This window comes from Macaca thibetana, chromosome 1 (assembly GCF_024542745.1).
Source record: "Macaca thibetana thibetana isolate TM-01 chromosome 1, ASM2454274v1, whole genome shotgun sequence".
Lineage (NCBI taxonomy): Eukaryota > Metazoa > Chordata > Mammalia > Primates > Cercopithecidae > Macaca > Macaca thibetana.
The window spans coordinates 195840927-195865401 of NC_065578.1; the positions used below are offsets into that span (position 1 = coordinate 195840927).

The 24475-nt window shown below is 37.4% G+C and overlaps 1 protein-coding gene across 2 annotated transcripts in view; it reads right to left on the reverse strand.

Moving 5' to 3' along the window:
- The window catches only part of POU2F1 (POU class 2 homeobox 1), a 197643-nt gene that overhangs the window by 105668 nt on the left and 67500 nt on the right, over positions 1 to 24475 (reverse strand). The window contains exon 1 of one of the 2 annotated variants that reach the window (XM_050768317.1): positions 7022 to 7117. The exons of the other annotated variant lie outside the window; for it this stretch is intronic. The gene's annotated coding sequence lies outside the window, so the exon portion shown is untranslated. Of the gene's footprint in view, positions 1 to 7021; positions 7118 to 24475 lie in introns of those variants that run through there. 2 annotated transcript variants of the gene reach the window in all.

Below are 24475 nucleotides of genomic sequence, written 5' to 3' on the forward strand. Positions count from 1 at the left end.
TCCTGGTTTTTAATATCAAATGTAATTTCTTCATTCCTCTTTCTTCCCCTCTCTAACAGTTTAGAAGTTAAATATTCTTTTTATATTTGCTATTTATATTTTGCTAACAAATTCTAGAGTTAATCACTATCCCTAGACCATTCTAGTAAGAAAAAATCTGCACAGAAATCATCTTCATACATATAGTACTACTCCTTGAGTTTTTTGGAATTTATCTTATTTTCTGGCATTACTTGTTCATAAATAATGTTCTATGAAAAGAATTTAGAGCTGAGGCAAATGAGACCAGAATTGACTTAAAAACATTAAAAAGTCCTTATTGTTCTTCATAAATGATAGAATGTTTTCATATAATGAAAGCAATTCATTTTAAACTGATTATATGCCTTGAAATTAAAAATAATCAATGTTCAGAGCATCTCTAGTTAGCCAGCTAATTATCTTTAACACCTTAAATGTAACAGCTCCTAAGAGTAAGATTAAGATAATATAAAATGCCTAATTAAGCTTAATTTTAAAAAATCTCAAAGAATTTCCATCAACATGGAACTAATAGGGTTCCAAATTAAAAATAAATAAGAATAGAGGAAGCAAATTAACCAAAGGTGGTGTAGTAGAAGCGAATTTGTCCAATTTAATATATGTCATTTAAAAAATGAACTTTTTTTCATAATTCAGTCCAAAAGTCAAAGGGGCTGAGCAAGGCAGGCATCCAAGCTTAGGAAAGTGAGCAGGGAGCAGCAACGAGGAGAATGGTTATATGGAGAGAGAAACTGTAGTAAGTATTTTAAGGATAATGAGAGTTAAGTGTACCACTGTTGGGGAAAGGAACTAAAACCTTAAACAGAGAAAAAACTAGAATCAACTCTACAATACCAAATTGGAATTAGAGGTTTTGGTATAAAGTCAATGGTTTTCAAAATATATAAATGCAGAAATAAACACAGCTTTAAGTAAAATACACACACATATACATATATTCTATTCTCTAGTTCTGTCCATGGAGTGCCTGGGGGCAATAATACCCCTACAGCAATAAGCATACTTGGCACCCACATCTTGATTTCTAAACGCTACTTTCTACCATTAATAAAACAGGGATTCTCAAAACAAAAACAAAAACAACAAAAAAACTATTAGTGGAAGTACTTTTAAAAACTATTGGAATATGTGAAAAAGATACAAGACCAGTTTGAAGGGATTCCCATTAGCCAAATTTTAGACAATCTGGACAAGAAAAAAAATGAGTGAATTATAACTATTACTTAAAGGAATTCAGGAGTCCATACAGATATAAATAAATATAGAGAAGAGAAAGCTTTTCCTTATAGTAGAATGCCAAAAAATGTAGAACAATATAATTAGGAAATCAATATTTGAAAACCATCACAGTAATTAGTTCAGTTAAAAAATAACAAAAGGCCAGGTACGGTGGTTCATGCCTGTAATCCCAGCACTTTAGGAGGCCTAGGCAGACAGATTACTTGAGTGCAGGAGTTTGAGATCAGCCTGAACAACAGAGTGAGATCCTGTCTCTATAAAAAATTTAAAAGTCAGCCAGGTGCGGTGGCATGCACCTGTAGTCTCAGCTGCTCAAAAAGCTGAGGTGGGAGTATCTCTTAAGCCCAGGAGTTTGAAGCTTCAGTGAGCTATGATTATGCCACTGTACTCCAGCTTGGGTGACAGAGTGAGATCTGGGAGGAAGGAAGGGATGGAGAGAGGGAGGGAGGGAGGGAGAACCACTATTAAATCTAGTAAATGAAAACTTGGTGATGAAAATTTACAGTTTCCCCATAAAATAATTATTAATTACAAAGAGAAGCACAACTTTACAGAAGAGAAGACTGAAAAACATCACCTTAAGTGATCAAAGGTAACGCAATCAGTCAAAAAACAGGCCAGGTGCAGTGGCTCAGGCCAGTAATCCCAGCACTTTGGGAGGTCGAGGCAGGCGGATCACCTGAGGTTGGGAGTTCGAGACCAGCATCACCAATATAGTGAAACCCCATCTCTATTAAAAATAGAAAAATTAGCCGGGCATGGTGGTGTGCACCTGTAGTTCCAGCTACTCGGAAGGCTGAGACAGGAGAATTGCTTGAACCTGGGTGGCAGAGGCTGCAGTGAGCCGAGATCACGTCACTGCACTCCAGCCTGGATGACAGAGAAAGACTCTGTCAAAAAAAAAAAAAAAAAAAAAAAAAGAAAGAAACAAATAAAAATTTTGCACCACCTGAAAGGATGCAATAAGAATACAGCATCACTCTGTGACCCTCCTGCCAAACATGCATGGCATGATTTCAATCTAATCATGCGGAACCATCAGGTAAACCTAAATTCAAAAACACTCCACAAAATGTATTCTTCTAAAGTGCCATGACCCTAGAAATCAAAAAGACTTACGGAACCATTCCAGATTGAACAACAGTAAAGAGATATGACAACTAAATCCAATGCACAGTCTTGGACTGGATTATTTTGGTGTAAGGGACATTTTGGGGACAAGTGGCAAAATGTGAACAGGGTCTACAGATTAGTCAATAGTAATCTGTCAGTGTTAATTTCCTGAGTTTTATGTTTGTATTGTTGCTATGAAGAAGAATGTCCTTATTTGTAGGAACACTAAAGTATTTGGGGGTGACAGAGCATCAAGTCAGTAACTTACTCTCAAAAGGTTCCAGGGATGAGTTATTTGCACTGTTCTTTCATTTTTTCAGTACTTCTGAAATTATTTTGAAATTAAAAAAAAAAAAGCAAAGAAAGAAAAAGGTAGCAGATGAACAAATCACTATACAGTTTTTTTTGGTTATCCTAGTGTAGCTTTGACCTCTCCAACACTCAGAAATCCCTAATCACAAGATGTGTATTAACACTGGTAAAACCACAATTTTTACATAAATATGAAATGTACAGATATTCCACTGTCAGATTGCTCTTGCAACAATTTAAACAGTATTCTGATGGACATTTCAAGATATTGTGGAGGAGTCCACATTTTAAAGGTCTAATTTTATTAATGGAAGTTCAGACTTAAAGCCAGATCTAAGCACTGGGTTTTGAATAACTTTACATAGTTGGTGTCATCACTTATTATTTGAAGAAAAGGTTTGAAAACCATTACAACCCAAAATTCTATTAATATTTTAGAAACTTGGTTAATTTAAAATAAAATCTCCCCAGACATAATATTAGAAAATGAAATTTAAATGTGGTATTATAAATATATTGTCATGTTCTTTGAAAACTATCATTTTAGTGGCACTACAACGTGCTATGTCGAACTTTCCTACTTATGAGACACTATCTAAGAGAGGAAAGGACTTATATTGTTATGGATTGAACTGTGTCTTCCCCCAAAAGACGTTAAAGTCTACACCCTTTGTACCTGTAAATACGACTTTAGTGAGAAATAGGCCTTTGCAAATATTAAGATCTGGTCAGTAGGACTGGCCCTAATCCAGTATGACTACTGTCCTTATATAAAGGGGAAATTTGAACAGAGACAGACATAGAACAAATGAAGACAAGAGAGGGATGGAACAGATTCTGCTTCACAACCCTCAGAAAGAACCAAACCTACTAATACCTTATTCTAGACTTCTAGCCTCCAGAACTGAGAGACAATAAATTTCTGTTGTTTGTAGTATCCTGTTATGGCATTACTAAAAACCTAATCTAACATCTGAACCTTAATTTTCTCATTTGAAAAATGAGAATAATTATGCTGTCTCCCAAGGTTATCCTTAAAATTAAGATAATATGTTTTGAAACTAATCAGGAATTAGAAAAATAACGGTATTATATCTTGATAAATATTTAATAAATACAACTGTCAAACATTTTCTCCTAGTACAAGAAAAAAATTTAAGTGATGCTTTTGAGTATTTCCATGCTTTTTAACTGACTTTCAATCCACAGGCCAGAAAATCATCTTTACTGTACACAGTTAAGAATCAAGTCTTAATAGTGTTAGGACTATCTCAACACGTCTGAAGTACTAGAGGTTTTCTTTTTCTTCTTTTTGTCCTCATGTTTTAATCCTCAAATAACATTTGAAGTATAAATGTTGTCTTCTGAAAACTTAAGAAAGAAGCACCTCTGGCCAGGTGAACACTATACAGCAATCCCAGGCAGTTATGATTCAGAGACTGGAAACAATCAACTGTATCTGGTGCTGCCAAAAGCAGATGAAGAAAGAATGTGGAGGGTTAACAAGTTGACCGTTCAAACAAAAAAGGAGGGAATAATTCCATGCACAACGCTTTTCTTCTTTTTGCCCTACTTCCTATACTTCTACACTTCTATGTATACTAAAAATAAAAGAATACATGTGAGCATGTCTAGCATACGCCCAACAGAGTAGGAATTCCAGGAACTGTTAGTTGCTCCAGCCCTGCCCCACACTTCTGCCCTTCTACTCACAGGATGAGTGGTAGAAGTGTTCTTAGGGTAATCAATTTTGTAATCTTTCCATAATGACAGATAATCTCAATAAATTTCACATCATCTTTACAAGCTTTAGATGAAAGAGTTTTGCTAAAAAGTAATTATCAAAGTACTATCTGTCAATGCTTCTCACCTTGTATAAAGCCCTAAATATGACTGCCCAAAACAGAAAGGCACTAGGCAATCAAATGCACCTTATTTCTCATTTTGAATAGCATAGGTTAAAATGCATGTAAGTAAAAATTATTTGCTATAAGATCTCCACACCTTACCAGGAATAAACTGTTACATGACATAAGCTATTAAAAGAGATATTTTAAATATCACATTCAGCTGGGTGCAGTGGCGCATGCCTGTAATCCCTGCACTTTGAGAGGCCGAGGCGGACAGACTGCCTGAGCTCAGGAGTTTGAGACCAGCCTGGGCAACATGGCACAAACCCGTCTCTATAAAACAAACAAACAAACAAACAAATTAGCTAGGCATGGTGGTGTATGCCTGTAATACCAGCTACTCAGGAGGCTGAGGTGGGAAGATCACGTGAGCCTGGGAGGCGGAGGCTGCAGTGAGTGGAGATCTCACCACTGTACTCCAGCCTGGGCAACAGAGAGAGATCCCGTTTAAATATATATATATACATATAGCCTACATTCTCTGTGTCCCCACCCTCTTCGGGCCAGTCAGGTGGCGGTAGTAACTTAATGAAAGATTCCTGAGGAAAGGTGAACCTCAGGGAATGAGGACAGGTTTTAAAGCAAAGATTCTCCTGGTTTTGGCAAACTCAGACATTCTGGCTATTTTACTAAGAAGAAATTTTCTCTATACTTTTCATCACTACAGTTTCATTCATGATAATAAGCCTTTATTTACCCCCAGGCCAGTCAGATGTGAAATGTTATATTAATTTCTGAATAATACTCTTCTATAACATCAATTTTTTTTCATTAAAGGTGTCAGCTAATTTTGAAAAGTGTTTTTAAAATGTCTTGCAAAAATAAATTATTGCTTATCAACCATAAAAAGTGAAAACATGAGATGAATGTTCAGTCACACAAAATATCCCTTTGGACTTGTCCAAATTCGTTTACTTGAACTTCAACATAGTTTATGATATACAAATATTTCATAACATTTTTAAAGTGGGATAAGATTCATATCTTTGAATTACATTATAAAAATTGTATGATTCCCTTTGTTAAAATCATTACAGAGGAATATATGGTTTCTCAACACTACCTCATCTCTCTCTAAAATGTTGAAATTTTTGTATAGGTCAATTAAGAGAGGAAATGACTCCATAATCAGTGTTAGTTAACATGAGATGGGTTGAATTTGTGATCACACAAATTTTAATTTAAAAAATAAGCAGGCTAAACAGTTTAGTAACGTGCTTTGAAATAACACAGAAGGGGCCGGGCGCGGTGGCTCAAGCCTGTAATCCCAGCACTTTGGGAGGCCGAGACGGGTGGATCACGAGGTCAGGAGATCGAGACCATCCTGGCGAACACCGTGAAACCCCGTCTCTACTAAAAAATACAAAAAACTAGCCGGGCGAGGTGGCGGGCGCCTGTAGTCCCAGCTACTCGGGAGGCTGAGGCAGGAGAATGGCGTAAACCCGGGAGGCGGAGCTTGCAGTGAGCTGAGATCCGGCCACTGTACTCTAGCCCGGGCTACAGAGTGAGACTCCGTCTCAAAAAAAAAAAAAAAAAAAAAAAAAAAGAAATAACACAGAACTAGGTTTAAACTCCAGTTCTAGCATATTGAGCTATATGACTGCCTTTCTGAGCCTCAGTTTTTTCATCTGTAAAACGGACAATACTCTCAAGAGTTCTTCGTAGGCTTAAATAAAATAATACATATGAAAGTTTCAAAGGCATATACCAGTTAATTAATGGCTGTTAATATTGTTAATAGTAACACTGTAAGCTATAACAAAAGAAAAATCCATGTGAAACATCACTATGGTTTGTTTATTGTCTTAGGCATGTACATTTACACTTAAAGTACTTAAAAACAAAAATATGAAAAAGGCACTAGTCTAGGAGTCAGATGTAGATTCTGAACTGGAGTCTATCTCAGTTCTACACTAGCGAGCTGAACTTCTTTCGCAAGTTACTTCTTTAATCTTCACGTAGGTAATTTGTAAAATGGTAAAATGTAGATTATATATTCTCATTACTACATTAATTTTATAAAACTATTATTTACAAAGTGCTTCTATTCAACTACCATACAGGGATTAATGCTAATGATATACTGTCACAGAATAAAGATGATATGAAAAATCTATTTATATACCCTATTTCCACTGATTTCACAACTTTTTCAAAACAGACCAGTGTCTAAGAACTAGGGCCAATCCTAAACTATTTTCCATTGCTGGCTGGGTCACAGGCATCCCAAGCATCACTCCTTCATATCAATAAATATCAAACAAATTTCAGAGTGAAAAATAAAAATATATATATTTGACAAGTCATTTTAATAGTCATTCCACAAAATTAAAGGCAATCATCATAACACCTGGATTTATCAGATGCTACTAAATTAATAGCTTTATTTAGCAGAAAATATTTACCAGGTATAGAAAGACTGCATTCTTTCTTTGAACTGATTCACTGAAAACTGAGAGTAGTTTGGTAATTAAAAAGGCAGGAAAGCTCTTCTTACTTTTCCAGTCTATGAACACAAAAAGAGAAAAAGGCAAAACTGAGTAAGCTGTATAAAATAACCTAACACTTAAAGAGAGAACAATTACACACAGTGGGGGACACTGGACTATCCATCGGGGCACATTTAGATTAGCTGCTTTAGGCAGGCACCTTTCGTGCCTATTTCCTCACCTGCAAAGCAGAAATAACTAGTACCTGCCCTTACTAAAGGAACATGGAGATAAATCAGAAAGTTCTTTGAACATATGTCGTATGGTGCTATTCTTTCATGAAGCTGGATAAAACAGTCTACTCAGGTTTTTTTTAAGGGTGCATTTCACTAACACACACACAAAAAAACCTGATCTCCAAATTTGACATTAACCTCCCCTTAATATACAATACAAGTTATCTACTGGCTTTATATATATACATAGATAGATGATATAGATAGCAATAGATCCATACAGGTTGCTATGGATGTAAAGTATTCTGAAAAAAGATATAAGATTATATTTTGTATTTAGAAAATGAGAAAGACCAAAACTTGGTGTACACAGGTGTGAAAATTCACTATCACTCGTTGACCATCCCCCTCTTTGTCATGAGGCCTCAGAATCCTGATCGACAGAATTCAAACAACCTAAATCAATAAAGAAGAAATGGTACACACTATGACTCTTATTTACCATATACTTGTACTATTATGGCTATTTTTGATTTAACATAATTAGTATAACTGGTATAAGTCAGTGTAACTGACTGAGTAGTATAACTAATTAATGAAAACTATGTAAGTAGTATATATCCATATTCAGTGCTCATATAACTGGCCCACATAACTTTTTTCTATACATTCAGTGATGTTCCTATTTCATGAATCTGAACTAACAGCTGAGATGCAATGGTACAAACAAAATCAAATGCAGTTCAAAGTGTCTTCTTAAAAAGGAGTCGTTGGCCAGGCATGGTGGCTCACGCCTGTAATCCCAGCACTTTGGGAGGCCAAGGCGGGCGGATCAAATGGTCAGGAGATCGAGACCATCCTAGCCAACATGGTGAAACCCCGTCTCTACTAAAGACACAAAACTTGGCCAGGCGTGGTGGTGCGTGCCTGTAATCTCAGCTACTCAGGAGGCTAAGGCAGAAGAATCGCTTGAAGCAGGGTGTCAGAGCAGAGACTCAACAGTGGGCAGAGATCCCGCCACTGCACTCCAATCTGGTGACAGAGTGAGACTCTGTCTCAAACAAAAAGAAAAAAAAATTAGCTAGGTGTGGTGGCGTGTGCCTGTAATCCCAGCTACTCAGGAGGCTGAGGCAAGAGAATCGCTTGAACCCAGGAGGCGGAGTTTGCAGAGAGCTGAGATCATGCCACTGCCCTTCAGTCTGCCTGGGTGACACAGCAAGACTCCGTCCCAGGGGTGGGGGTGGCGGTGGGGTTGGGGGTGGGGGGAAGGAGTTGTTTTTGGGAGTGAAGGGGAGCATAGTGGCTCATACTACTTAAAATCAGAGATCAACATAAAATTCTACCATAGCTAACAGTGGTCAAATCCTTATTAAGACATTTTATTACATAATACAAATGAAAATAAATTAAATTCTTTCCTCTTAAAAATTTTTGATCTGTCCATACTTTAAGTTCTTTAAGAGAATGAAAAAAAAACATTAAAATTACAAGAATACCTAAAACAAAAAGCACACAAAACCAAAAAATACCGTAATAGCAAAAAATTGAGAGAAATGAATACACAAAACAAATTTTTAACACGTCCACCAAACCCTCCCAACCAGGAACTGTAAGGAATAAGAAAAACCTACCCACCCTTCCAATATGATGGTTACAAACTAACAAGCTCTTTCTTGCTGTCCACTGGCACATCTTGAGACCTTTTATTCTTTTGAAATGATCTCATTAAACTAAAGAGCTTCTGCACAGCAAAAGACACTACCATCAGAGTGAACAGGCAACCTACAGAATGGGAGAAAATTTATGCAATCTACTCATCTGACAAAGGGCTAATATCCAGAACCTACAAAGAACTCAAACAAATTTACAAGAAAAAAACAAACAACCCCATCAAAAAGTGGGCAAAGGACATGAACAGACATTTCTCAAAAGAAGACATTCATACAGCCAACAGACACATGAAAAAATGCTCATCATCACTGGCCATCAGAGAAATGCAAATCAAAACCACCATGAGATACCATCTCACACCAGTTAGAATGGCAATCATTAAAAAGTCAGGAAACAACAGGTGCTGGAGAGGATGTGGAGAAATAGGAACACTTTTACACTGTTGGTGGGATTGTAAACTAGTTCAACCATTATGGAAAACAGTATGGCGATTCCTCAAGGATCTAGAACTAGATGTACCATATGACCCAGCCATCCCATTACTGGGTATATACCCAAAGGATTACAAATTATGCTGCTATAAAGACACATGCACACGTATGTTTATTGCAGCACTATTCACAATAGCAAAGACTTGGAATCAACCCAAATGTCCATCAGTGACAGATTGGATTAAGAAAATGTGGCACATATACACCATGGAATACTATGCAGCCATAAAAAAGGATGAGTTTGAGTCCTTTGTAGGGACTTGGATGCAGCTGGAATCCATCATTCTTAGCAAACTATCACAAGAACAGAAAACCAAACACCGCATGTTCTCACTCATAGGTGGGAACTGAACAATGAGATCACTCGGACTCAGGAAGGGGAACATCACACACCGGGGCCTATCATGGGTAGGGGGGAGGGGGGAGGGATTGCATTGGGAGTTATACCTGATGTAAATGACGAGTTGATGGGTGCAGCACAGCAACATGGCACAAGTATACATATGTAACAAACCTGCACGTTATGCACATGTACCCTACAACTTAAAGTATAATAATAATAAATAAATTTAAAAAAATAAAAAAAATAAAAAAAAAAAAAAAAAAAAAAAAAAAAAAAAAAAAAAAAAAAATGAAATGTTCCCTAACTTAAACTGGATGCAAATAAACCAGGTGTGGTCCTCACAACAGTAATCCTGCTAGTCCCTACTGAGTTTCCATAGCAACATGCACAGCTGGCAATGGCAAAGAGGTTGTACTGACTTCAGATTGGTTTTAGAAGTTTCAATACTCATTTGGTGAAATAATAATTGTTATCTCAGTTAAGAACAATTTTTTTTAAAACTCTATCTTTGCTTGAAATGTTAAACAAAATAAAGCAAGGTATTTTCTGCTAGTACAAAAGTGGCTTTCAGCCCAACAGCAATAACTAATGTGTCTGTGAAAAGTTACAAAATGCCAATCATCAAGTGATAACCATTCTTTGACTAAAGAAATACAAAATTTTAAGTGAATATTCCCTGTGGGTCACCTAATGTAATAAGTAACATTCAGAGAGAGAGAGAACCAATATAAAGTTTAATCTAAACACTAGTAAATACTATGCATCTTTTCCTTAAATAAATTTAATATTACAGTTCCTTGGTTTCATTAAAATTAAGAGTTTTTATGGCCGGGCACGGTGGGTCACACCTGTAATCTCAGCACTTTGGGAGGCCAAGGCAGGCGGACCACCTGAGGTCACGAGTTCGAGACCAGCCTGGCCAACATGGTGAAACCCTGCCTCTACTAAAATACAATAATTAGCCGGGTGTGGTGGCATGCACCTGTAATCCCAGCTACTCAGGAGGCTGAGGTAGGAGAACTGCCTGAACCAGGGAGTTGGAGGTTGCAGTGAGCCGAGATCATGCCACTGCACTCCAGCCTGGGCAACAGAGCTAGACTCCACCTCCAAAAAAATAAAAAATAAAAATAAGGGGCCAGGCGGGGTGGCTCATGCCTGTAATCCCAGCACTTTGGGAGGCCGAGGTGGACGGATCACGAGGTCGAGATCGAGACCATCCTGGCCAACATGATGAAACTTTGTCTCCACTAAAAATACAAAAATTAGGTGGGCATGGTGGCGTGCACCTGTAGTCCCTGCTACTTGGGAGGCCGAGGCAGGAGAATAGCTTGAACTCGGGAGGTGGAGGTTGTAGTGAGCTGAGACCACGCCACTGCACTCTGGCCTGGCGACAGAGCAAGATTCCATCTCAAAAAAATAAAAATAAATAAAAAATAAGAGTTTTCACAATGGCAATTCTTTTTGTAAATTTTTATTTTTTATTTTAGATTCAGAGGGTACATGTGCAGGTTTGCTACCTTGATATATTGCGTGATACTGAGGTTTTGGCTTCTATTGAACCGATAACCCAAACAGTGAATACAGTACCTGATCTGTAATTTTTTAACCCTTGCTCCCCTTCCTCCTGACCCTTTTGGAGTCCCCAGTGTCTGTTGTTCCCATCTTTATATCCATGTGGTACCTACCCCATGTTTAGCTCCCACTTACAAGTAAGAAAATGTGGTATTTTGGTTTCTGTTTCTGCAATAACTCACTTAGGGTAATAGCCTCCAGCTGTATCCATGTTGCTGCAAAAGGACATGGTTTTGTTCTTTTTTATGGTTGTGTAGTATTCCATAGTATCTGTGTACCACACTTTCTTTATTCATCATTAATGGGCACCTTGGTTGATACCATGGCTTTGCTATTGTCAACAGTGCACAGTAGCTATTCTTAAAGGGCAGTCCCCAGAAAAGTATCATCAGCATCACCTGGAAACTGATTAGAAATGCACTTTTTTGGCCCCTACCCCACATCTACTAAATCAGTACCTCTGGAGGTGGGGGGGCCCAATAATCCGGGTTTTAACAAAACCCCTAGAAGACTCTGAACCACTGACTTACAGTGTCAAACTTCAGAGGAGACAAATACGAAATAGAAAATGCAATGCTTTATCCCACTCTTTGGAACTAGGTGAGGAACTAGGTGAGGAACAGTAGCAAAATAAAATGCAAAAAAACTCTGGTCTCCTGAATTGAGTCTGTTGGCTAATATCTCACTGTCTAAAAGATATGCAGAGATAAACAGTAGGTCAGTGCGTCTATCATTCCTACACATGCAAAGCACCAAGGGAAAATCAACTGTTTGTTTACAATCACTCAAAGGTCCGTGCACATAGAACATTCAATCCACTACCATTCATAATGTATTACTAATCACAGTCAATCTCCAATCACTGATGTCTTCTCACACAGGGCAGCAAACCTAATCATTTATTCCTTTTAAGAGAATATTTTTTTCAACATATTAAATATGTAAAGACGAGTATGAAGGTTGAGTCATAAATTTTAACAACACTTACTACTTGTAAGTTTTTTTAAAAAAAATACAAGGATGCAGTTCTTCCTTAGTATCTAACCATACTGCCTTCATATACTACAAGATACACCTTTCATTTTATCCTTTAACCTCAGTATATCCAATCACAACTCCTTCCATATTTCTTGTCTTTCCATAATTTTTTTTTTTTTTTTTTTTTGAGATGGCGTTTTGCTCTTGTTGCCCAGGCTGGAGTGCAATGGCAGGATCTTGGCTCACCGCAACCTCCGCCTCCCGGGTTCAAGTGATTCTCCTGCCTCAGCCTCCCGAGAAGCTGGGATTACAAGCACCCGCCACCACACCCAGCTAATTTTGTATTTTTAGTAGAGACAGGGTTTCTCCATGTAGGTCAGGCCGGTCTCAAACTCCCGACCTCAGGTGATCTGCCCGCCTCAGCTTCCCAAAGTGCTGGGATTACAGGCATGAGCCACCGCATCCGGCCTTCTTTCCATAATTCTAATGGGCAGCACTTCAAAGAAACTGCTAAGCTAGTGACATTAAAGTGACCACAGACACACAGATTTAATGAAGAAAAGCCACTGGGTAAATCGAACATGCCATATGCTATTAAAATTGATGAATTCAAGCACATTTGAATAGTTTTTTGATGCTGATAATTAAAAATAAATTACTAAATGCCATCAGTATTACGCCCCCAAAACATGGACTTTTAAAGTTATATTTTGAATGAATCTCAAGACCAGCCACAATTTAAAAAAACAAAATACAAATCACCCCAGGAAATTCAAAGGGAAGTGTTTGTTTACTTATTCCCAGGATTTATTTTGTAATCTATTTTACGATAAGAAATATGATGAAATTTACTCAAAGGTCAGATTCTTGACTTTACATACAGGGCAGGAAACAGAAAAAAATTTACATTTAACTTGTTTTCTTCTGCTTGCTATTATTTTAAATTAGAGAATGCTTGTATCATAGATACATTTTTACTTAAATGTTCAAGGAACATTTTTGGTTAAAGAATAAATTCAAGTCTCTATTTCTAACTTTAATGTGTTTCCAGCATTTACGCTAGTCTTGTGGAAAAAGAAGTGCAAAAGAAAAAAAATCCTGGATTCATCATTATTGTGTTATTCCATATCAAAGGAGCAATATGGAATAAAACAGGAAATTGATTCACAGGCTCCTCGTTCTTGCTCTATTTGTGTTTTTGTTGTTGTTGGGTTTTTTTTGGAGATGGAGTTTCGCTCTTGTTGCCCAGGCTGGAGTGCAATGGTGCAATCTCAGCTCATTGCAACCTCCACCTCCCAGGTTCAAGCAATTCTCCTGCCTCAGCCTCCCAAGTAGTTGGGATTCCAGGCTTGTGCCACGACGCCCAGATAATTTGGTATTTTTTTTAGTAGAGACGGGGTTTCACCACATTGGTCAGGCTGGTCTCGAACTCCTGACCTCAAGTGATCCCAAAGTGTTGGGATCCCAAAGTGTTGGGATTACAGGCGTGAGCCACCACGCCTGGCCTCTTGCTCTACTGGTTAAACATTAGTGTTCCTTAGGGTCCATCCTCAGCCCACTTCTCATTACACCAGTGATTGCCAAAGTATTTTCTTCCTGCCACTAGTGGGATAGAGCTGATTCAAAATTGTTGCTTCTGTTGGTTGGGATATTTGACTAAGGGCTTACATAGTAGTAGCACATGGTAGTTGCCATTCCAACTCTCTCTAGCTGAGTAACAGCAAAGACAAGGAAAAGCCCTCAATGATTAATCCCATCCCGCCAGCTAATGGCTTGCTCAGAAGTGAACTGTATTTCAAATTTTTACTCAATTCTGGCCAGCGAAATCAAGGACAGAGCTCCTGAACCTTTCTGATATAGTCTTACTTTTAATAGAGAATACTGAGACCACTCTCTTTTCTCTAGACATTATTAACAAGGAAGCATACTTCCCTAGCTGCTGCTGGCAGTTATTTTGCAACCTTGAGGGTAAAGCAAAACACAGAAGATCAGAGTCCAAACACAGTCCTGTCCTATTGTCCTTGAAGCTTCTGGTTTCTCAATCACATTAGCCACACAAACTCCTTTGTATTTCAGCCAGTTCCAACTGCCTGAAGCTGAAAGCAAACTACCAATAACAAATACATTAAATTATTAAGAGTTATTAATTTGGTGTTCATAAGTTAAAATTAGAGTTACCAGAGTTTACTAAGGATTATTTTAGTATTCTGCGAAGACGTAGCTGCCACATACTCTGCCAAAACTCTGCAAAACTCCTGTTGTATATGCAAACTATGAACAAGTTGGAATTTCCAAAATTTGATCTGGTTATTAGTGCAAAATCAATATTAAATTATGGTTTTTAATTTCAACCATTCTTTCCTGTCTTGCACATCAACTTAGTTATCTTAGTTATATAAGTATATTTGCACCACCATTTCTGGCCTATAATTTTTAAAAAAGCAGTCGCCACATACAGCATATAAACATATATAGCATATTTACACCATTTCCAGCCTATACTTTTAAAAATCAGCCTTCATGATACAAGTTTTTAAAGTGCAAACAGTCCCCGTATTTCACACTACAGTGCTTTACATATAATTGGAAATATGCTGGATGGTTACAGGCATGATCCCACTTTTACATATACCTATGGACATATATATGAATACAGGAAAAAGGACTTGTAGTTTCACACTAAATATTAATATTTACCATATACATTTCTATTTCTTGTTTCAATCTTTTTAATGGACACCAAGTTTTTGTAAATTTATTTTTATTAAAATAATTTTAGCTGAATTCTTTACTTTCCTAATATATTTGGTTAGGTCCCCAGAATCTGACCAAACATTTTTCCTTTATTACCCAAATCTGTGTAAATAATGGAGTGTAATGCTGTGCAATCAGTTTTTATTATTTTATTACAAAGAACCACTCAAAAGAAGTTTTTCTGCTTCAGATAACGAAGAGCTAAGATGAACCAGAGTCCTAAAAATAGGTCCAACAAAGAATATGATGAAGATTTAAAACAAGAAAGAACCACTTTGGCAGGAATTACAATATTGATATTAAATATAAAGACGTGTTACAATATGAGAAAGTTCTAAGTTCTGTGATGAAGATGAAATAGACAAATATGAATGAAGATTTTTCAAATACAAAGCTCAGGCTGCTTAGAAGTAACATAAAACTGGATTCATTCTGACCATCTCTCCATTTGGCCTGAGTTTAGCTCTCGTTTTACCTGAATGCAAAAGGATCAATGGATGAACCCCAAAATGCTGCCCTTACTACTCTGAGTCTCCACCAATAATCTATTTCTGTCAGTAGGGTAAATTCTTTGTCCAACTCACGACTTAACTGTACAGAAACTAAAAAAAGAAAGTTTTCTACTTGTAATGTTTTAGACGAAATAAAAATTTTAAAGATTTTTAAATATTATAGCAGTTACTATACACCCTCCCTTTCTGAATTAAAAACAGCAGCTCCATAAAACATCTATTCATAGACTCTTACTTTTTTTCATGTTCAAAGTCACTCATCCTGCAATTACAACAAAAAATCTGCAACGAACCTTAAGAGGTTCCCTCTTCTCCCTGGTATAGAAGAGTGCCTTCTATGGCCCATTCACTTTACACTGGTTGTAACACCAAGCAACCAATTTAGTAGGACATTAAGATAAATCTTTTATTACAATTTAGCCTCGGAATCATGTTCATGGCTCCACAAAAATAACGCTAAAATTTCTTTTAAATTTTCAGTAGCTTTGGGGGTACAAGTGGTTTTTGGTTACATGAATGAATTATATAGTGGTGAATTCTGAGATTTTAATGCACCTGTCATCTGAATAGTGTATGTTCTAACCATTACGTAGTTTCTCATCCGGCACTCTCTTGCCACTTGTCTATTATATCACTGTATACACTTGCATATTCATAGCTTAGCTCCCACTTATAAGTGAGAACATATGGTATTTAGTTTTCCATTCCTGAGTTACTTCACTTAGAATAATGGCCTCCAGCTCCAACCAGGTTGCTGCAAAAGACATTATTTTGTTCCTTTTTATGGCTAAGTAGTATTCCACGGTGAATACTTCACATTTTCTTTATCCACACATTAGTCAATGGGCAGTCAGACTGGTTCCATACCTCTACAACTGTGAATTGGGCTGCAATAAACATACATGTGTATAAGTGTCTTTTTCATATAGTGATTTCTTTTCCTTTGAGTAGATACCCTGTAGGGGGAGTGTTGGACAGAATGGTATTTCTACTGTTTTTTTTTTTTTTTTTTTGAGATGGAGTCTTGCTCTGTCACCCAGGCTGGAGTGCAGTGGTGTGATCTAGGCTCACTGCAACCTCCGCCTCCCAGGTTCAAGGCCTCAGCCTCCTGAGTAGCTGGGATTAGGCACCCTCTACCACACCCGGCTAATTTTTTTATTTTTAGTAGAGATGGGGTTTCACCATGTTGGCAAGGGTGGTCTCAAACTCCTGACCTCAAGTGATCTGCCTGCCTCACCCTCCCAAAGTGCTGGGATTACAGGTGTGAGCACCTTGCACAGCCTTCTACTGTTAGTTCTTTAAGGAGTCTCCACACTATTTTTCATAGAGCTTGTACTAATTTACATTACCACCAGCAGTGTATAAGCATTCCCCTTTCACCAGATCTGGCCATTCTTAGAGTAATAAAGTGGTATCTCATTGTGGTTTTAATTTGCATTTCCCTGATGACTTATGATTCCAAGCACTTCTTCATGTTTGTCGACCACTTGTATATCTTCTTTTGCAAAATGTCTACTCCTGTCATTTGCTCACTTTTTGATGGAATTATTTGTGTTTTTTTCCTGCTTGTTTGAGTTCCTTATAGATTGTGGATACTAGTCCTTTGTCAGATGTATAGTTTGCAAATATTTTCTCCCATTTTGTGGGTTGTCTGTGTACTCGGATGATTTTTTTTTTGCTGTGCAGAAGGTTTTTGATTCCATCAGGTCCCATTTATTTATGTTTTTTGTTGCATTTGCCTCTGGGGTTTTAGTCATGAATTTTTTTTTTTTTTTTTTGAGACAGATTCTCACTCTGTCGCCCAGGCTGGAGTGCAGTGGCATGATGTCAGCTCACTGCAAGCTCCACCTCCTGGGTTCACGCCATCCTCCTGCCTCAGCCTCCCGAGTAGCTGGGACTACAGGCACCTGCCACCACGCCTGGCTAATTTTTTTTTTTTTTTTTTTTTTTTTGTACTTTTAGTAGAAACAGGGTTTCACCTTGTTAGCCAGGATGGTCTTGATCTCCTGACCTCGTGATCCACCCACCTCGGCCTCCCAAAGTGCTGGGATTACAGGCGTGAGCCACCGTAGTAATGAATTCTTTGCCTAGGCCAATGTCAGAAGAGGTTTTCCAAGGTTATCTTCTATTTCCAGTTTTGGGTCTTAGATTTAAGTCTTTGATCCATCTTGAGTTGACTTTTGTATAAGGTGAGAGATAGGAATCCAGTTTCATACTTCTTCATGTGGCTAGCCAGTTTTCCCAGCACCATTTATTAAATAGGGTATCCTTTCCTAAGTTACTTTTTTGTATGCTTTATTGAAGATCAGGTTGGTTGTAAATATTTGGCTTTATTTCTGAGTTCTCTGTCCTGTTCCATTGTCTACATGCCAACTTCTATACCAGTACCATGTTGCTTTGGTAACTACAGCCTTGTAGTATAACTGGAAATCCAGTAATGTGATGCCTCCAGATTTGTTCTTTTTGCTTACAATTACCTTTGGCTATCTGAGCTCTTTTTTGGTTCCATATGAATTTTAGGATTTTTTTTCTAATTCTGTAAAAAAATGATGTTGGTAGTTTGATAGCAACTGAATTGAATCTGTAGACTGGCACAATATCGATTCTTCCAATCCATGAGCATGGGTTGTGTTTCTATTTGTCTGTGTTATCCGTGACTTCTTTCAACAGTGTTTTGTAGTTCTCCTTATAGAGATCTTTCACCTCCTTTGAGTAAGTATATTCCTAGGTATTTTATATTTTATTGCAACTGTTGTAAAGGGGATTGAGTTCTTGATTTGATTCTTGGCTTGGTCATTGGTGTACAGCAGGGCTACGGATTTGTAAACATTGACTTTGTAACCTGAGACTTTACTGAATTTGTTTCTCGAATCTAAGAGTCTTCAGGGTTTTCTAGGCATATAATCATGATAGTCTACTTCCTCTTTTCCAATTTGGATGCCGTTTATTTCTTTCTCTTGTCTGACTGCTCTGGCTAGGACTTCCAGGACTATGTTAAATAGAAGGGGTAAAAGTGGGCATTGCTGTCTTGTTCCAGTTCTCAGGGGGAATGTTTTCAACTTTTTCCCATTCAGTATGATGTTGGCTATGGGTTTGTCAGATATGGTTTTACTAATTTAAGGTAAAAGTCCCTTCTACACCTAGTTTGTTGAGGGTTTTTATCATAAAGCAATGCTGGATTTTATCAAATGCTTTTTCTTTGTCTACTGAGATGGTCATATGGTTTTTGTTTTTAATTCTGTTTATGTGATGTATCACATTTATTGACTTGTGTATGTTAAATCATCCCTGGATCCCTGGGATGAGACCTACTTGACCATGGTGGATTGTCTCTTTTAGGTCCCGCTGGATTCAGTTAGCTAGTGTTTTCTTGAGGTTTTCTGAATCTATGTTCATCAGGGATACTGGTCTGTAGTTTTCTTTTACATTTTTATTTATTTATTTATTACTTCAGTTTTTTGTCTAATGTCCTTTCCTGGTTTTGGTATCAGAGTGATACTGGCTTCACAGAATGATTTAGGGAGGATTCCCTCTTTCTCAGTCTTTTGGAATTGGTACCAATTCTTCTTTACTGTTTGATAGAATTCAGCTGTGAATCCATGTGGTCCTGGACTTTTTTTGTTGGCAAGTTTTGTTGTTGCTGTTTTTTTTTTTTTTAAACTGATTCAATCTTGCTGCTTATCAGTCTGTTCAGGGTTTAATGATGGCGGAAATTTCTAAAGGTTTGCTTAGTGCTCTGCAGAGTAAACCTGGTGTTCAACAACAACAATATTCAAAATGGGAAGTGCAGATAAAAATTCCAAGCAACAATGAATGGTTTTCTATTATTAAAAATTGCATCAATAAGTAGGGTAAATTTTAGCTAAATCAAACCAAGATCCTATCTTGAATTTGTATACCAGCATTTCTGTCATTTCTCCTCCTTACTTATATAACAGATGTCATAATAGAGACAAAAAAGATGGCAACAGAAAACCAAGTCAAAAAAGCATTATCAACTTTATTAGAAGACTCAACAGCTCTTCCCCCGCCTCGCCCAGTCTCAAAGCACTGAGACAAAGTAATATAAATATTTGTGTATACACACACACACACACTCTCACACACGCACATTTTTCTAACATGAATTTGAAAGAAAACAAGTCAAGACAGCACAACAGCCATGCCAGATCTCAGGAGCCTCAAGCCAGCAGCACTCCTACAGTACAGGGTAGCCAGAATTCATTTTGCTACTAGGGAGAAAAGAGAGCACCTACAGTGTTGATACTCAAATAATCTTTCCCCGCCTCAGACTGTTTAGGAGGCTAACGGAGGCTATTAAAATTCTCTTTGCTAAGCTTTAATACGCTAGTAAATAGATATTATTTTCATATTGGAAAAACTTCAACAATATGCTAACATACTATAAAAGCAAATGTTATACTTAATGTGAGAAAAGCACCTAGCACCTCCTCCCACTCTGAAAAATTAAAACCTCAAAAAAATGTGTTTTTCCTTTATTATAGACTATTCCTTAGAATCTCCTTTAACTTAAGAGAACATCAGCATCCAGACATTTTACCATAGTATCTGGATCCCTTCTTACAAATAGATCACTTGTTTGTCTTAAAATAATCCCAATACTAAGAGAAAAATTAGGTTACAGGCCACAAAAGAAAATAAAAGTGGAACAATTAATCATAACAAATAATCAGCTGTGCAAACCACCACTGAACCTTTCCCAGGGTTTTTCCTTATCACTTCACGAAAATAGCTTAAGCACCGCTGACCTGTATCATTAGATTTGGAATCAAATCTAACATAAAAGGCAACCTTTATCTCTTCTGGTTCTTGCAAATAGCAGAGGATAAAAATCACAGAGTTTTAGAGTAGAGAGAAATGTTAGCAATTATCAATCCAATGCTTTCATTGTATAAATAAGGAAATGATGTGCAAGGTTGCATGATTCATTTAAGGACACTGAATGAATACCAAAGCTGAAACTCAGACCCATTTTCTGATTCTTAGTCAGATGAGTGTTCTTCACACTGGCCCCTCTCCTTCAGAAATGCGTATTTTCCAACAATTTTATAAAATGATTTTTTTTTTTTCCCGGACAGGTTCTCACTCTTTCACCCAGGCTGGGTGCAGTGGTGCAACTGTAACTCACTGCAGCCTTGCACTCCTGGGCTCAAGCAATCCTCCTGCCTCAGTCTCCCCAGTAGCTAGAATTACAGGCACATGCCAACCACATCCGGCTGGTTTTAAAATTTTTCTTTTGTAGCGATGAGGTCTGGCTATGTTCACGAGCCTGGTTTTGAACCCTTGGCCTCAAGTGATCCTCCTGCCTTCGCTTCCCAGTGTTGGGATTACAGGCGTGGACCCCTGCTCCCGGCCAAAATGACTTTTTAAAAAGTCATCAATGTTTTGCCAATCTTTTAAAGTATACTGATTGTGAGTAACTCCTCTCAAAGACAATTTCATAAAATGTTCACACATTCATTCACTCGACAAATAATTCTGAGAGATTACTATGCATAGGGCACACTGTACTCTGTTCCATGGGGTCAGAAAGATGAAACAGACACGATTCTGACTGACCTTGAGACGCTTCAGTTGGATGGATGACAAGTTAGGACAGACATATAGAATCTGTAATTTGAGCAAAAGCTAAGAAATGCTTTTACTAAATTTTGATAAAAGGGTATAATCATATGCATATCTTGACACAAAAGAGAACATGTGGTTTTCGTGTTGCACTTGTTTTTGAGACAGGGCCTTGCTCTGTCACCCAGGCTGAAGTGCAGTGGCATGACCACACTGCTCACTGCAGGCTCAAACTCCTGGGTTCAATCAATCCTCCCACCTCAGCCTCCCGAGTACATGGGACTATAGGCACACACCACCACCACCACCACACTGGGCTAATTTTTGTATTTTTTTGTAGAGACAGGGTTTTGCCATGTTGCCCTGGCTGGTCTCAAACTCCAGAGCTCAAGTGATCCACCCGCCTCAGCCTGCCAAAGTGCTGGGATTACAGGCATGAACCACTGCACCCAGCCTTCATGTAATCTTAGTAGTTTCTTATTTATGTAGAAATCCTGTAAATAATTACATATTTGTGGAATAAGGTTTATTCTAAAGAAAATGAACTAAGTGCTTAAACTGTATAACATAATTTGAAGTTTTGGATACTGCCTTTAAAGTCTCTTCCAAGTTACTATAATTATTTTTCATTATATTTTGTCTCCTTATGTAAAAATGTATATTTATAATTCAACTAATTTAGCAAATATTTTAATGTTTTTACATTACAGTGGGGTCACAAAAAACTGTCTAAAAGAACAGACCACAAGCCAGCAAATAAATGAACATCTCAGACCAAATGTTTTAAAATGGGTTTGAGTTCCACTGGTCAATATAAAACAGAGTAAAAATTAGTGTAACTCCTAACACCTGAGATAGAAATGTTACGTTACAGCAATCTGGTGTGATTGATCATAAAATCAAAATTAATTTCCACAAAATATGTTAGTCACATTAAACCATCACATTAATATACCCTCTCGGCACTTACAGCACCATGTAAATGTACACCAAGCTCCCTCACAAGCACCTTACAGCCTTTGGAATTTCTGTTCCTTCCACTGAAGATGCTTCTGCCCAGGTCTTTGTCTTTGTCTGAATGTCACCTCCTCGGAGAGACCCTTCCAAGTCACTATCACATCACCTGATTTTATTTTCTGTATGTACTTCTCCTACATTTAAACCTTGTTCACCTGTCTGGTTTCTGCTTAATCCCCACTAGAAGATAAGCTTGCTGAGGACAGGCACCTTTTTAGTCATGTTCAGTACAGCAACCTTAGTGTGTGGTAGAATCTGACAGGGACTCAGAAACATTTGTTGAATGAATTAATGATGCCTAGAAAGTCAATAAATATTACATCAGGAATATTAAAGTCCATAATAAAACTTTAAAGAAACTCTTTCAAAAAAAGAAATATGTGCTCAGACCACTCATTTATTGATTTGGCAGCTCATCTAGCAAAATGCTACTACAAGTACACTCTCCTCATAGACCACCTGAAATTGAATAGTTTAAAAAATAAAAATAAAAACATGGTCTAGCAAATACTTCTTCTTATAAGTCAGGGCCATAAGTGACCAAGAACAGCTTCTGGTTTGTGATGTTCTTGGCCATTTAAAGAGCACTGAGTTCTATTTTACTTATTGTTATAATGATTCCCCCAAGATTAGCACAGGTTCTCAAATAATAAATTTAGAACTGTCTTCTATTTAATGAATGTGAAATCTGAGAACATTCTGAATGGAAATTCTAGATCTAAACTATAAATCAAACCACAAACAATTAGGATCTTGGTAAGGAGGGGAAAGGTTAGTTAATATCTAAATTAAAATTTGCTCAGCAGCCTACAAGTAGACATAAATCTTTGTTTTTTTGTTGTTCTGTTGTTTAGACAGGGTCCCCCGTTCTGTCGCCCAGGCTGGACTGCAGTGGTCTGATAACAATTCACTGTAACCTCAAACTCCTGGGCACTCTTCTTGCCTCAGCCTCCTGAGTAGCTGGAACTACAGGCACAGGCCACAGCGCCTGGCTAATTTTCAATTTTTTTTGTAGAGATGGGGCCTCATTTTCTTGCCTGGGCTAGACTCGAACTCCTGAGCTCACACACCTGGCCAACATAAATTTTTAAGAAACCTAGCCACTCCAAATCAGCTCCTAAGGACACTGAATCTGTTAACTTCGAAAAATAAGACTAACCATGTTAGGAATCCTGTTGAGATTCCAGCTTCTCTTAATTTCTGAATATGAAGTCAATTCCACTGTCTGTCACAATGGAATAAGAAAACACGTTATTTCAGGAAAACTGGTGAATCATATGTCTGTTAGCCAAGCATTTACTATGTACCAAGGTCATAAAATAAGTGTAGTTTACTTAGATTTACCCACGTGCTACCAATATATCTGCTCATTATTCCCTCTTGCATTTCAGTCTTTCCTTCTGAGTTCAATTTCCTTCTCTCTTAAGTACATCTTTTAAAAGAATGTATGGTGGTAGCCAACTCAGTTTTTATTTGTCCAAAAAAGTCATTTCATCTTTACTCTTAAAGTTCAGCTGGGTAAAAATTTAAGGTTGGCAGTTATCTTTACTCAGTATTTTATAATTTGATTGTCTTTAGGCTTCCATCATTGCTACTGAGTAGTTAAATGTGGCTCTTTTGTGACCAATCATCTATTTTTTTTCTACTCTCTATTAAGATATTCTCTTTATATTTGATTTTCTGCAATTTCACGATAATGTGCCTAGGTGCAGAATTTTTGCCTATCTCCCTTGGAGTTTCATTGTGCTTCCTAAAGCTGACAATTCATGCCTTGTATCAAATCTCAGCCAGTATGTATTTAAACTGATAGCAGCTGAGAACTATCCCTATTCTTTCTATAACTCCAATTAGATTCATTTTGAATCTCATTCTATTTTCCATATCTTTGAACTTCTCTTTTGCATTTTTCATCTCAGAGAAAAGAGACTCAGAGAAAACAAACGAGTACTACATATGTTAATTTTCTAAACCATTCTTCAAAACACATCTATTGCTGAACTTGTCCATTAAGTTTCTAAATTTCAATGACTTTTTTTTTTCTCCTTTGTTGGTTGTTTTGCTGCAACTTACTGACGTTTTTTTCCTAGGTTCTGTCACTTTGGGTTACAGGCTAATATTGGAAAACTTTAATCTGGAGGAATCTGAGAAGCTTGTACTGATAGCACATTTCTTCAGAAAGGCCATGTATTTTCCTCTGCTCCACCTGAGGCACCTCTAGCTCAGGATCATTTTAATTTCTTATCTCTGGGTTTCCCAGACCACACAGGTAG